The 14,348-nt window shown below is 46.3% G+C and overlaps 1 pseudogene; it reads left to right on the top strand.

The window, feature by feature from the left end:
* Window positions 1-645: 645 nt before the first annotated feature.
* On the top strand, window positions 646-1,110 carry LOC117710729 (eukaryotic translation initiation factor 1 pseudogene; annotated as a pseudogene).
* The last annotated feature ends 13,238 nt before the right edge of the window (window positions 1,111-14,348 follow it).

The raw sequence follows: 14,348 nt of genomic DNA on the forward strand, positions 1-14,348 counted from the left end.
TCCCCTTCCCCTTCCCCTTCCCCTTCCCCTTCCCCTTCCCCTTCCCCTTCCCCTTCCCCTTCCCCTTCCTTCCCCTTCCCCTTCCCCTTCCCCTTCCCCTTCCCCTTCCCCTTCCCCTTCCCCTTCCTTCCCCTTCCCCTTCCCCTTCCCCTTCCCCTTCCCCTTCCCCTTCCCCTTCCCCTTCCCCTTCCCCTTCCCCTTCCCCTTCCCCTTCCCCTTCCCCTTCCCCTTCCCCTTCTTCTTCTTCTTCTTCTTCTTCTTCTTCTTCTTCTTCTTCTTCTTCTTCTTCTTCTTCTTCTTCTTCTTCTTCTTCTTCTTCTTCTTCTTCTCTGCCTCCCTTCCTTTCATTCAGTCAGGAACCCAGCTCATGCAATGGTACTTCTCCTTGGTAGACCTTCCTACCTTCCCACTTCAACTACCACTATCCTTAAATAAGCCCTCACAGCCCAGAGATTCATTTCCACCATTAAGTAGTCATCAAGACTAACTATCAGCCCCAGTCACTGAGCCGCCACCAAGGACTCAGCTGCCTCCCCAAGCCCCCTCACTTCCCGATGATCCACCCCTCTAAACGCCCACCCGCTGGCCTTCTCCCTCAGCTGCCTTCAGCAGGCTGCTTCCGCCAAGAAAAAGGAATCCTATCGTATGTCCACTATCCAGAACCTGCACTCTTCCGAGCCCTTTGCTGATGCAAGTGCGGGTGATGACCTGCCTCCTGCTGGCACTGAGGACTATATCCACATAAGAATTCAACAGAGAAACGGCAGGAAGACCTTACAACTGTCCAAGGGATCACTGATGATTACAATTAAAAAAAAAAAAAAACTAGTGAAGGCGCTTAAGAAGAAATTTGCCTGCAATGGTACTGTAATTAAGCATCCAGAATATGGAGAAGTAATTCAGCTCCAGGGTGACCAGCGCAAGAACATATGCCAGTTCCTGACAGAGACTGGACTGGCTGAGGACGATCAGCTGAAGGTTCATGGGGTTTAAGTGCTTGTGGCTCTCTGAAGCTTAAGTGAGGACTTCCTTGCAATGAGTAGAATTTCCCTTCTGTCCCTTGTCACAAGTTTAAAAACCTCACAGCTTGTATAATGTAATCATTGGGGGGAGGTCCACTTTTAACTTGGATTAGTTTAACTCCATCATGAAATAAACTGAAAAGAGCCATGCTGTGTAGTCTTGAAGTCCCTCCCTTAAACAGGTTAAGCAGAAAGACCTGGCAGTGTCCACCCTGAAACAAAGCAATAACAAGGTTTCAGCCAAGCCAAGAACCCCAAGATCACAAGAGGCTATGTCTGACCAGAGGTTCCTTGGGTCTCCCTCTACAGAGTCCCCCACCCTAGGAGAGTGTCCCCATTTGAACAGCCCAGGTGAATATGGGTAACATATGCCCCAGTATGGGTATGTTACCATGGGTAACACTGCCCCAGCTATGTCACTAGAGGGAGTCTCTGGCAGTAAAAAGAACCGCTGGAATCTGACCAAGTAGGCAGAATTCAGAAAGGGCCACCTTTCCAGAGAAGTCATGGACTCACCACCAGGGCGGTCTTTTTAAGCAGATCTGTCCTAGCCAAGGGATGTTGAAACATGAAGGGTGAGGCCAGCCTGGTATCAATTAAACTTATGACAAGGGAGCAAATACCAAGCTGATGCCATTGGTCGTGTGGCTAGCTGTAGAGTCTTTAACTCCATATGAGCCACTGCCCAGTGCCATGTGAAGGAACAAACTGGTCTTTTGGCTTTCTTTTCCTCTCCAGTTTTAATGTTATGTAATGTATTTATATCCTTATTTAAGTAAAGTTTGTTTTCAGGAATTAAAAGAAAAAAAAAAAGACTAACCGTCACAGTGGGATCTAGTTGGAAAGAGGGGGATGATAAGCAGGAGTGGGAGGAGCCTAGAGGACAATGGTCAGAGAGAGAAACATGATCAAAATCCGTTATATACATGCAGTAAAACGCCATAACGAGGCCAATTAGTCCGTATAATCAATACGTGCTAAGGACACTAGAAAACAGAACCCAAGCAATAACTAAGGGAAAGTGACCCAAAGGGAAGTATATACAAGTTGTAGTCAGAGAGACTGAGGAAGGCACAGAAGACAGCTGGCTTGTGGACGCTAAGGTTGGTAATCACAAGAGAGCTGCTACTCTCTTCCATGGCCCCTTTACAAAAGCAAACATTAGGTTCCACATTGGCACAAGCATTAAAGAGCTTAGAGAACTATAACTCAGGAGACAGGGAGTCAATCTCAGAGCATGCCTTACTGGCTGCATTATTTTTTGCAACACCGTGACAACACAGTGGCTTACTCGGGCTCACTGTCCAGAGTAAGTCCATCCTGATGGGGAAGTTCTCAGCCCATGGTGCCCACTGGGAAGCAGAAATGGTGGAAGGAGAGTGTTCGGCTGATCTTCTCCCTTCCCCGCCCCCCTTTATTCAGTCTGTATGGCGGCCACCCTGTTTAGGGCACACTGATCCTCGGTGGAACCTCTCTGGATGCACCCTCACAGGCACATGCCAAAATGTGCATCATTGGCTCTCCAGAGACTTCTGCTTTAAAACAAAACAAGGTTCCATTCTGCAGACCAGGCTGGCACTGCAATGTGGTAATCCTCCTGCCTCAGCTTCTCGAGTGCTGGGATTTCAGGTCTGAGTCATCACACCCAGCTCCCTGGGTGCTTCCTTCCAATCAAGTTGACAATGTCAGCCATCGTACTGACCATCAAGGCAATAACTTGGGAACAGGGGAAGTACCAAGGAGGGTTGGTTCTGCCAGAAGAAAGCCTGAGGCTCTGGCAGGACTATGCTTCAGTTCATGCAGAAGTTCAGACACGCTTGTGTTTTCTTAAGAGAGAAAAGTGGTCATACCAAGTGATTCTTGAAGATCTGTGGCCTGACCCGTCTAAGGACTCTGAAACATACAACCCACAGTTAATCCGAAGTCCATCCTAGGCTCCTGGCTGCTCAGTCTGTAATGACATTTCTTTGTTTGTTTGTTTTTCGAGTCAGGGTTTCTCTGTGTAGCCATGGCTGTCCTGGAACTCACTCTGTAGACTTGGCTGGCCTCGAACTCAGAAATCTGCCTGCCTCTGCCTCCCAAGTGCTGGGATTAAAGGCGTGCGCCACCACCGCCCGGCTGTGATGCTATTCTAAAGAGTCTTCTACAAATCAGACTTTCAGATTAACCAAGGTTCATATCTGAAAGCAGGAAAATGAAGTCCTCCACCGTTCTTCTCTGCAGAGGCACACTTTTATTTTAGCATTAGTTTAGGCAGGCTCGATCAAAAAATCTGAATTAGTAAGATCAAGACTCTCCAAAACTGCAGGGAGTTTTTAAAGGGAAAGTCTTGGAAATCCTCAGATTTTCAAGACTCTGAGTCAGTTATACTAAGAGTTTAGTGCCTGGTAACTAAGTTTTCCTAAGTATTCCAATCTCATTTCTGTGGCTGTGATAAGATACTCCAACAAAAAATAACTTACAATAACTCACAATTCCAGGTGATAGAATGTCACTGTATGAAAGGGACAGCAGCAGGGGCTTGAGACAGCTAGTCACATCACAACCATAGAAGAGCAGAGACAGGCGAATGCAGGCTTGCCTGAGCTTGGCTAGCTTTCTTTACTCTTGTACCGTCCATGGCTCTCTGAATAGGGAATAGTGTTGCCCACATGGGCTGGGTCTTCCCACATCCTAACAATCAAGACACCGTCCCACAGACTTGTCCACAAGCCAAACTGATCTAGGCAGTTCTTCATATAGACTCTCTTCCCTGGTGACTCTAAGTGGTGTCAAAACCAAGGAATAAAACTAACCATTGCACTACCTTTGGCTTTATTTGAGAACATTCATAGAATTGTTTGTGAGATCACTCTGGATGTTGGTCTAATAAGTGTGTCCCCTGGAAATCTGGATAAGAAGGTCTGGATACAGAGTTCAAGAAGGGAGAACAAAGCCCAACTTAGTAACTCACAAGCATGTGGTTGCCATAGCAGTGGAAGTGAAAGGGAAACAGGAAAAAGACCACATGGCTCATAAAAGAAGGCCAGGAGCCCATAAGGGATGCTGGGAACAAAAAGAAGAATAGTGAGGCTATCAGCTAAAGGAAAAATGCTGTCAGAAGTGTCCTCCAGGCTCCACCTCTAGGAGGACCCAGAATATTTTATCAGAGAGCTTCAAGAACTGAGTTAAGGACCGGCTTTGTAACATTTCTAAGAATGGGAAGTGAGAGAGCAATCAGTGTGTTACAAGGTTTCAAGTAGCTCACTGATGAGATGAAGATCAAGATCACTGTGGCTGGGGGGGGGGGGGTGGCGGGGCAGGGATGATGCAGGCTTCCAATCCCACACCAGAGGCAGGTAGGTAGGGGTGGGAGGGGGGAGGGACAGTGAGTTTCAAGCTAGCCAGGGCTACATGACAAGATAGTTCCTGGCTAGCCAGAGCAACATAGTGAAACCATGAAGAGAGAGAGAAAGAGGAGAGAGAGGAGAGAGAGAGAGAGAGAGAGAGAGAGAGAGAGAGAGAGAGAGAGAGACAGAGAGAAAGAGAAACAGCTGTGAGCTCCAGAATGGGGGTGGAGGAGGGGGAGGCCTGGGAGGCAGAGCTGTAGTTAAGTTTTGAGACCCTTGATTTCCATAAAAGCCTTAGGACCCAAATTTGTTTCTCCAGGGATCACCCAGAGCATGCTATCTAGTGACAATGGCTACACCAGTGAACTCTGGGCTAGACTTAGAGGCCCTACCTCTACAAATAAAGAGGAAAAAACAATCAATGATTGTTGATTGATTGATTGATTGATTGATGATTCCTTACAACGCCTTCTGGTCCAACCTCCACCCCACCCTCACACACAAATAGAAGAGGGTAAGGCTGGTACTTTTGTAAGGTTCTGTTGGCTACACATGTATGGTGAGAAAGAGACTGGCTAATTGGGGAAGGGAAGATAAGGGAACAGTGAGAACAGACTTCCTGGGGACACTGACCATCCACCTTGCAAATACACTTTTAGCGAGTATGGCAAGTACCTTAAACATCAAGCTGGGGGGTTGTCAATCCCCTTGGCTCTTCCCTGCTACTGACCCCTTAATCCCCAATGTTTTACAATAACAACACTACAAATAAAGTTTTGCTAGCGCGTAGAAGAATCTTTATAAGAGTGAAGAAAACTCTTCAACGGGCACCAGCCCTGGGAAGAAAGAAGGTCCAGGGCAACTTCAGTTCAACAGCCAGCTGGCTGAAGGTCTGTTTGCTCTGCCTGGTTAGAAATCACAAAAAGCAAGAAGCTTTTCAAGCCTGGCTGATGAGGGGTGGAGAGGGATTTTCTGGCTGCTTCCATTCCCCTCAGCATTTGGCTGCTGAGAGAAGCAGAGAAGTGGCAAGTGGCGCCCTCTAGTGTTACAGTGATGTGCACGCCTCAGGTATCTAGACCCTCCATCTTTGGTCCCAGCAACACTCTAGTTCTTGGCCCAGGATCTCAGACCCTTGTCCCTGAGCCTTGACAGTTATCACTGCCTCTGCTATTTCTTTTTTGTGTGCGTTATCAGTTCCAGTTGCAATAATAGAAGTAGGTAAGAAAAGAACACTCACAAGAAGCCTGTTCTTGGGTCTGCTGTTGCACATACAAGTATCAGCAGAAGCGAGCATAATGGCTTAGCCTCAGTGGCCTGCTCACATGGCCTGAGAAGGGACATTTGGACTGATCACAGCCATTTTAGGACTAATACAACCTCCTCTTAGTACCAATCATGGCCACTGAGGCTTGTGGTTTGGACCAATCACAACCTTGTCTCTTATCCCCTCTGCCAGACCACAAAAGGAAGTATTCTCCTTCTGGCCAACATGGAAATGTTGCAGGGTCATTTAGAGTTCATCAAGGTTTACGATAGAAAGTCTGGTCGTTTTAAACAGCTCTGCACTTTCAAAACGGAGACAATAGCTGTGATGATCCTTGTGTAGTTTTCTTAAGGTGACCTTGGAGTGTTTGAGGTGGCCGGTATAGGGTTACAGACAGTCCTTTTTGCATAAGACAGCCAAAGTTAGGAAGTGGTCATAGGGTGGAAGACATGGCTTTCAGATGCTGTTACAGGCTAAAATATAAACATTATTCAGGGACAGAATCATAAATCCTTAATTTAAGAATGATGGTAGAGTACTTTATCTAATTGAAAAATATGATGAACTGGATGTTGATTGTACATCATACTTTGTAATTTACATGATTCTTATGGTTTTGTTCAATTTATATCTGGGGAAAGAGGTTTTTTGTTTTGTTTTTGGGTTTTTGGGGGGGGGTTGTTTTGTTTGGTTGGTTTTTGACAGAAAAGGTGATATGTAGAGGGCAGTGCTGATGCTAAGGTCCGACTCCCCAGTTGGTTCTTGGTACATCAATCAAGATGCTAGCAGCCAATGAGCTGGGCAGAATAAGCAGGATTTCCAGGGCCCCTGCAGGCAGACACAGGGGAGGAGATTTTCACCATGCTTCGGAGGGAGAAAACATAGCCAGTCATGTGAGATTGTGGGCGGAGAGGCCATAGGCTGCTTCTCCAGGTGGGAGGTTAGGGTGTTGAACTGGGACTAAATATAGCTCAGCAACTAAGGTTGAGGGTAGACTTAGGGTATCGAGCTAAGAGTATTGGGAAGGGTGCTAGCCATGGTAGATTAGAAGCACCCAGCAATTGAGTCAAGAAGGCAGGTTGAAATTGAGCAATGTGTGTGTCTGTGCTTTTTATCTCTGGGCGGGGGCTAGTAGCACAGCCTGTGTCTGGAGCTTAAAGTGGGGTAGCAAAAACTACACACAACAAAGATATGACAAGGTTAAATGAGGTCACATGCTATTATGTTACAACTGGTGTCCTCATGAAGTAGATTAGAGCGCAGACAATAGACAAGAGGGTGACCATCAGTGGCCAAGTGGGAGGTCTCAGAAGAAATTCAATTTGCAATGTCTTGAACTTTCTTGCTGTAGAACTGTTGAGAACAGATTTACATCATCTATCCATTCAATCAGTAGCTACCATTTTGTTTTGATGTTCCTAGAATGCTCATGTACATTATAATTTTATTAGACAAGCAAGGAGAAGATTCCTTTTTACAATCAACTTCAACGTCCTAAGACTAAGTTCAACTAGACTAAGACACATGGCGCTTGGTTTTGTTTTCAGTTCAGTTCTGTTGCTAGGATAAGATATCCTGACAAAAGCAACTTAGGGGCCAGGCGTGGTAGTGTACACTTTTAATTCCAGCACTTGGGAAGCAGAGGCAGGTAGATTTCTGGGTTTGAGGCCAGCCTGGTCTACAGAGTGAGTTCCAGGACAGCCAGGACTACAAAGAGAAAGCCTGTCTTGAAAAATAAACAATCAAACAAGAAAGCTGGTGGTCAGGGACAGAGAGAAGGAATGCATACATGCTCGCTCGCTTGCTCACTTGCTAGTGCTCACCTCAGTGTCTCCACTTTTCTATAGTCCATGGCCCCTGCCTAGGGAATGGTGCTGTCCACTTCTGTAAACTAACATAATCCACCCCCAAAACAAGCCCAGAGAAAACAACACAATCTGGACAATCTCTCATTGAGACTCTCTTCACAGTTTTCAGCTTTACAGGGCAAGTTATCATGGATCTTAAGACAAAGGAAAATTGCCAGGAAATGGAGAGGTGAGGAGGGCATGTGACAATTAACTTCCGAGTCAAATTGACTAAACCATGGCGATCAACTATCTGATCAAACGCCAAGCCAGCCTGTCACCTCCCATAATAGAATGCCAGAGATACCATCTTAGTTTTGCCAAACAAAAGGGAGATTTATGTTGCCAGGCAATCGAAAGGGCTGTAAGTGCCAGACTGTCAAAAAGCAGCAAAGGAGAGAAGAGAGGAACGGAAGGCACTGAGCGCCATTGAATGGGAATTTCTCAAGCTCGGAAAGCAGGAGAAAAACAGCACACAATAGACATGAGATTTATAGTGTGCAGAATTTAAAAGACTGCAGTTTCCAGTAGGAAACTGCATGAAGTATGAAATGGCGGGATGGCACGAATCATAATCTTTATTTTTTTATTTATGAGCAAGTATGTATATATGAATGCAGGTGGCTGTATAGGCCAAAAGACAGTATTGGAACTCTTGGAATTACAGTTACAGGCAGTTGTAAGCTACACAACAGATGTGGGTACTGGGAACCAAACTTGAGCCCTCTGCAAGAGCAGCAAGTGCTCTTAACTACTAAGCCATCTTTCCAGCCCCTAATATATTGGGGTTTTCTTTGTTTTGTTTTTAAAGATGGCGGTCCCACTATGCAGTTTTAACTGGCCTGGAACACACTACTCAGACTAAGCTGGTCTCAAACTCTTGATGATCCTGCTTCTGCTTCTAAGTGCTGAGATTACAGGCACCACACCTGGCTGTTCTTTATTATTTTTAAAGCCATTTGTATATATTTGAAACTGGTCTAAGAGAGAAAGTACAAGCTATGTGTGCTCTGACACTCAGCTTAATGCTGTCCACTACAGTGCCACGTTTCTGGAAAAAGTCATCCCTCACTCTGACCTCTACTCTGTCACACATGTCCAAGCACACACACGCACACACGTTTTCTCTCCCTCTCCCCCTTAGGCACTCCTACAACATTAGAGTCTCATTATCATACCTCCAACTTCCTAAACCTATTTAGGAGTTTCTTCCATTGCTCTTAATTATTTAAAGACAAAGACAGTGTTTTCTTCATCTGTAGTTACCCCCCCCAAAAAAAACCTTTAATAACTATTAAATGAAAATATAGTAAGTTTTTTAGAGCAAAGACTTTGAAAACTTCCAGTTCAAGGTTTGATTCCCAGGCCACCTACTTACCATCAGGAGTCCCCATGTGACTTCAGGGATCTTACCTAATTGTCCTAACTCAGGCACACCACCTGTTTTGAATGAAATGACAGGCTATAACATTCCCACAGCAGTACCATGCACATGCTGAAATACTCAGCAGCTGGGTTGGTCGACAGGGATTGCTGAGAGCCTGTACTGCCTCTAAGGCAGGAGTCAGCCCGCTTTATCCCAGGATGTGGTTTGTGCTCATGAACAGACACCAGCACATGGCAGATTCCTTAATGGCAGATGCCGTGCTTCATTTAAGACATTCAACATCTTATTATAGTAAAGACAAGGTTTTCTGTATTGTGTTATATTTCATATGAAAAGGAATAAAAATAAATAATAATAATAATATAGAATTCTACTTCCACCCTTGATGGGAGATATGCTAATATACCAACTTTTAGGCTCCCGCTATCCTTTAAAAACAAAACAAAACAAAGTATGGAAGCTGGGGCTGAAGAGATGACTCAGGAGTGCTGGATGCTCTTCCAAAGAGCACAGGTTTCATAGCCAACACCCATGTGCCATCTGGAACACCAGTCCCCAAGGATTAGACACCCTCTTCTAGTCTCCTCAGGCACTGCATGCGCATGGTACACAGACATACATGCAGACAAAACACCCGTACACATAAAATATAAATAATAAAAAAGGGAATGTTGTAGAAGAAAAATATGTAAGCCAAAAAACCCCACAAATTCTGAATAAAACTGCTCAAAAATCTCCTGGGAAGCATGGGTAACAAGATCATGAAGGATAAAGGTCATGTTTTGAAACCAAAAGTCTTTTATTTTTAATTCATTTGCAGATTGTAGAGCTGTGGTCAGAGTGGGGGCCAGAGCACTTTGGACAGTACGAAAGGACACTTGAAGACAAAACAGGACATTGAGGGGGAGGACTCAAACATTCACCCTGGTTACCTACTTATACAGTTTCTGGATTCTGAAGCTGCACAGGCTGGAAAACTAGAATCTTACGCAGAAAATCTCTGGTTCGGATTCAAGTTTTCAAACTCTTTGAAAAGAAGAATTAGGGAGCAGTCTAGGCACAAAATATCCGAGGATCAGACCCAAGAAATGGCCGATGGGGACAGAGCAGAGAGTACAGTAAGCTTTCAATGGGAAACCTGGACAGAACAGAGAGCAGGGTAAGTCTCCAATGGGAAAGTGCAGGAAGTCATCACCACCCAAGGCCTTTGAAATTTGTCACACACAGCATTCAGAATTCAATAAAATGCCAACAGTAGACCAAAAACAAGAACACAAGGGGTTTTAACAAAGAGAGAGAGAACACTCGAGCCACAGAAAACAAAAACCATGGAGTGATCAGACAAGAACATTCAAGGAACTGTTTTCATCGATCCAAGAAAAACACGGGGAAATAAAAGAATAATTCCTCAGAAAACTAAACCCATTAAAAAGAAATGAAGGGGCTGGAGTGATGATGTAGTGGTTGAGGAGACTGGATGTTCAATTGCTAGCACCCTCTTCAGGTGGCTCACAACTGCCTGGAACTCCAGCTCCGGATCTGACGCTCTCTTCTGGTCACAAATACACATACACAAAAATAAAACTTTAAAGAAAGAAATAAGCCAAGGTGATCTTGGTAGTGGAAGTGCTTGCTTAGCATGTGTGAGGAGGCTCTGGGTTCAGTCCCCAGCACTGGAGTGGAGGCTGGGGGAGAGGTAGAGAGGTACCTGGAGGGGAGAGTGGGAAGGGGAGGAAGGGAGGAAAAAAGAGACAAATGAACTATGAGACAAATGGAATATGTAACCTGAGCATCTGTGGGTGAAGGGCTGAGAGACACCAGAGAGAGGGTGGGATATATGTGATAAATAAAGCAAACGTTTTTATCAGCCAGATTTACTGGCATCTCAGGAAGGAAGGGGAAGGGAGAAATCGGGACAAAAATAATACAGAAAATGTGGTTCATTTACACAATGGAATACTACTCAGCTATTAAGAACAAGGATATCCTGAGTTTTGCAGACAAATGGATGGAACTAGAAAATATCATCCTGAGTGAGGTAACTCAGACCCAAAAGGACATGCATGGTATGTACTCACTGATAAGCCCCCCCCCCCGCCCCCAAAGTACAGAATACCCAGGATACAGTCCACAGAATTCAAAAAGGTTAGCAAGCCGAAAGGCCCAAGTGAGGGCGCCTCAATCCCACTTGGGAGGGAGAAGAAAGCAATCACAGGATGGGGGAGAGAGGACAGGATCTGGGTGGGAAAAGGGACAGAGAGGGGAAGAGGGGAACATAGTCAGGTATTGGGTGGGGGGAAAGGACTGAGGGCCAATAGAAAGAATGGCAACAGGCAACCTCGGGAGGTAGCAGGTGGGGAGACCCTTCAAAATGTACCAGAGACCTGGAGGTGGGACTCTCAGGACTGAAAGGGAGAGACCTTAGATGAAATGCCCTACAGTGGAGAGAGGGAACTTGTAGAGCCCACCTCCAGCAGAAAGACAGGGCATCAAGTGAGAGATGGGATTGCCATCCCACAGTCGAAAACTCTGACCCAGAATTGTTCCTGTCTAAAAGAACTTCTGGGACAAAAGTGGGGAAGAGCCTGGGGAAAAGGAGGTCCAGCAACAGGCCCAAATTGGGATCCATCTCAAGGGGAGGCCCCAAGGCCTGACACTATTACTGAGGCTATGGAGTGCTCACAAAAAGGGACCTATAAGGACTGCCCTCTGAAAGACCCAACAAGCAGAAAAGGCTCCATAAGATGAAGCTGGAGGCAAGCCTGTAGGGCATCTTCTTAGTGATTGATGGAAAGGGCCCAGACCATTGTGGGTGGGGCCATCCCTGGGCAGGTGGCCCTGGGTTCTATAAGAAAGCAGGATGAGCAGGCCATGTGGAGCAAAAAGTAAACAGTTCCCCTCCACGGCCTCTGCATCAGCTCCTGCCTCCATGTTTCTGCCCTGACTTGCTTCAGTGATGAACAGTAATGAGGAAGTGTAAGATAAATAAACCTTTTCCTCCCCGACTTGCTTTGGTCACGGTGTTCCATCACAGCAACAGAACCCTGACGAGGGCAACATATATCTCCCCAAGAGGACTCTAGTCCCATGACCTCATTAACTCCAAAGATCCCTCCTTCTAATACCAGTGGGGGTCTGGATTTCAACACATGAATTGGGGGAGGGCACAAATAATTTGGTCCACAGCACACACCCAGCTAGTTAAAACCTAAGCATAGGACCACACCAGATGCTGGAGGAAGGTAGGGTAAAAACTTTCATTTACTCCTGGCGAGTGTGGGTATAACACACTGCAATACATCATAAGGTAAACACTAAAGACTGACCAACTGGAAGTCCACATTTCCATTCTTAGGTAAATATCCTAAAGAAATGTATTTGTGTAAACCAGAAGTCATGTATAAAAATGCTTACCATATCCTTTGTCATGATGTTCAAAGACTGAAACCCTCTCAAATGCCCATCAGTACTGTTGACTCTATTGTGATATAGACCCACTGTGATGATGAATCTTGAGTGTCAACATCATAGAATCCAGAGTCAGCTAAGAGATACACCTCTGGGAAACTCTGTGGGGGCACTTCCAGGTGGGATTAACGGAAGGAGGAGGACCCTCTCCCACAGTACACAACACTTTCCTGTGGCAACCCAGATGCAAAACAGTCCAAAACAGCAGCTCTCTAGCTCTTCCTTGCCTGCCTTTGTGTCTTGCTGGTGAGTGCATCTGCCCAGTTGCTGCTATCCTTCACTACTTCTTCCACCTCCCGGTGTGGACTGAGGACCAGTCACTCTGCAGAAGTCTTCAGACCTTCAGCACCAGATTGGGACAACCAAGTCATCAAACCTCATAGGCTGAACTGATGCTGGCTCTCAGCCTCTCCAGAGTGTAGCTGGCCACTGTTGAACTACCCACCCTGCATCCTGTAAGGCAGTCTAATGAATCCCCTTTGTAACTGTGGGGCTGTGAGAGGCCTCGGGGTAGCTGGTTGAGCAGGTTTTGAACCCCAGAGACCCTCCGGGATGGTAGGAGTTTGGCCTTGCTCCTGGGCCCCTGGCTACATATAGCTACAGCCCCCCACAGAGAGGTCTGTGGCCATCAGTCCTGTAGGACAACACTCCTACTAGCCCCTCCACAGGTAGAGAGCATGACTACAGGCCACAGAGCCTCAAGATAGATCTCCATATTAATGAGATACTCAAAGGCTAGAGAGCGTAGCCAGTTAAACATTACTTCCTAGACCTTCCTCCTTGCAAAAGGTATTTAACATCAGGCGTGCCCTGAGAATACCAGGGTATAGCTTCATCCATTTTCTGCCATGACAATAAATATCTTGAGACCATAGCCTATGACCATGGACTACTTCTCTTTGGGGCCTGCTGTGGGGAGCCATGGGGAAGGCCTTCAACTACTGAGATGTCATCTAATCTCCTTCCTATGACCTCTCTGTGTTCCAGCTACAGAAACCCAGCCAATTGAGTTGCTGTGACCAAGAGTCTCATCCCTGCAGGACTCATCCAGAGCTTCTCCCACTCTCGGCTTCCATTGTAGGCTGGCTTCCACTGCAGGTCGATCCAGCCCATATGCCTCCACTGTCTCAGCCCTTCTGTGGCCTCTCAGTGGCACCTGAGAGCCCAAGGGCCTGAGAACCAGATGGTTCCAGCTGTCTCTTGGCCCAGGGACCCCCAACTCAAGAGCTCTGGCCCATGGAAGTCTCAGACTGTGTTCCTCTACCCCTGGGGCAGAGTCCTGTGGCTTCTCACAGCCTGACATCTGCCCAGCACCAGCGTGGAGTGAACACAGTCACCTTCCTCTGCCCCTTGTGGGCAGCAGACATGGGACCACAGTTCAACTCACAGGACCCAAGCCCACGCACGCTACAGCCCAACATGTAACATGTATTCATCCTTCCAGTTCTGTTTCACTGGAGGGCCCCTCATGAACTGTTAAAAACAAACTCCGTGATCATACAGACCTTTAATGCAATACCAAATGAAAGAAGACAGACAGACAAATGTACAGAGTGATTCAGTTAGTTAGAAACTCATTCAGTAAAGATGAGGTAACTAGTCAGTGACCTGATCACAGGAGGGAAACTTCAGTCGTGACCGCAAACCACCAGCCCACGGTTAGCACTGACCTTTGGTGACAGGGAAGGAGATGTAGTCTGGAGGGCCTCCCACGCGGTCCTGAGTGCTAACAGGAAAGTTGCAGCTGGCAGAAGGTGACACATGCTTTCATATTCTTCACATGTGTCAGCAGGGACATCAGTGTACATATCCCAAATCAAACACTAACAGCTTTCCAGCTGTGAACACATATTCTTTCTGTGTTCTTAGGGTGAATGGGTGAGATTACTTAACACTTCCGATTTCCATACTGCAGCCTGAAGGGCACACCAGTGTTAAAACCAGTTCTAGAACCCAGGACTAGTGTTCTGCTCTGCAGAACATCTATATGGCAGAGATATATACAAAATCAGGGAAACTGGTTAAAAAAAA

Source organism: Arvicanthis niloticus, chromosome 6 (genome assembly GCF_011762505.2).
Source record: "Arvicanthis niloticus isolate mArvNil1 chromosome 6, mArvNil1.pat.X, whole genome shotgun sequence".
Lineage (NCBI taxonomy): Eukaryota > Metazoa > Chordata > Mammalia > Rodentia > Muridae > Arvicanthis > Arvicanthis niloticus.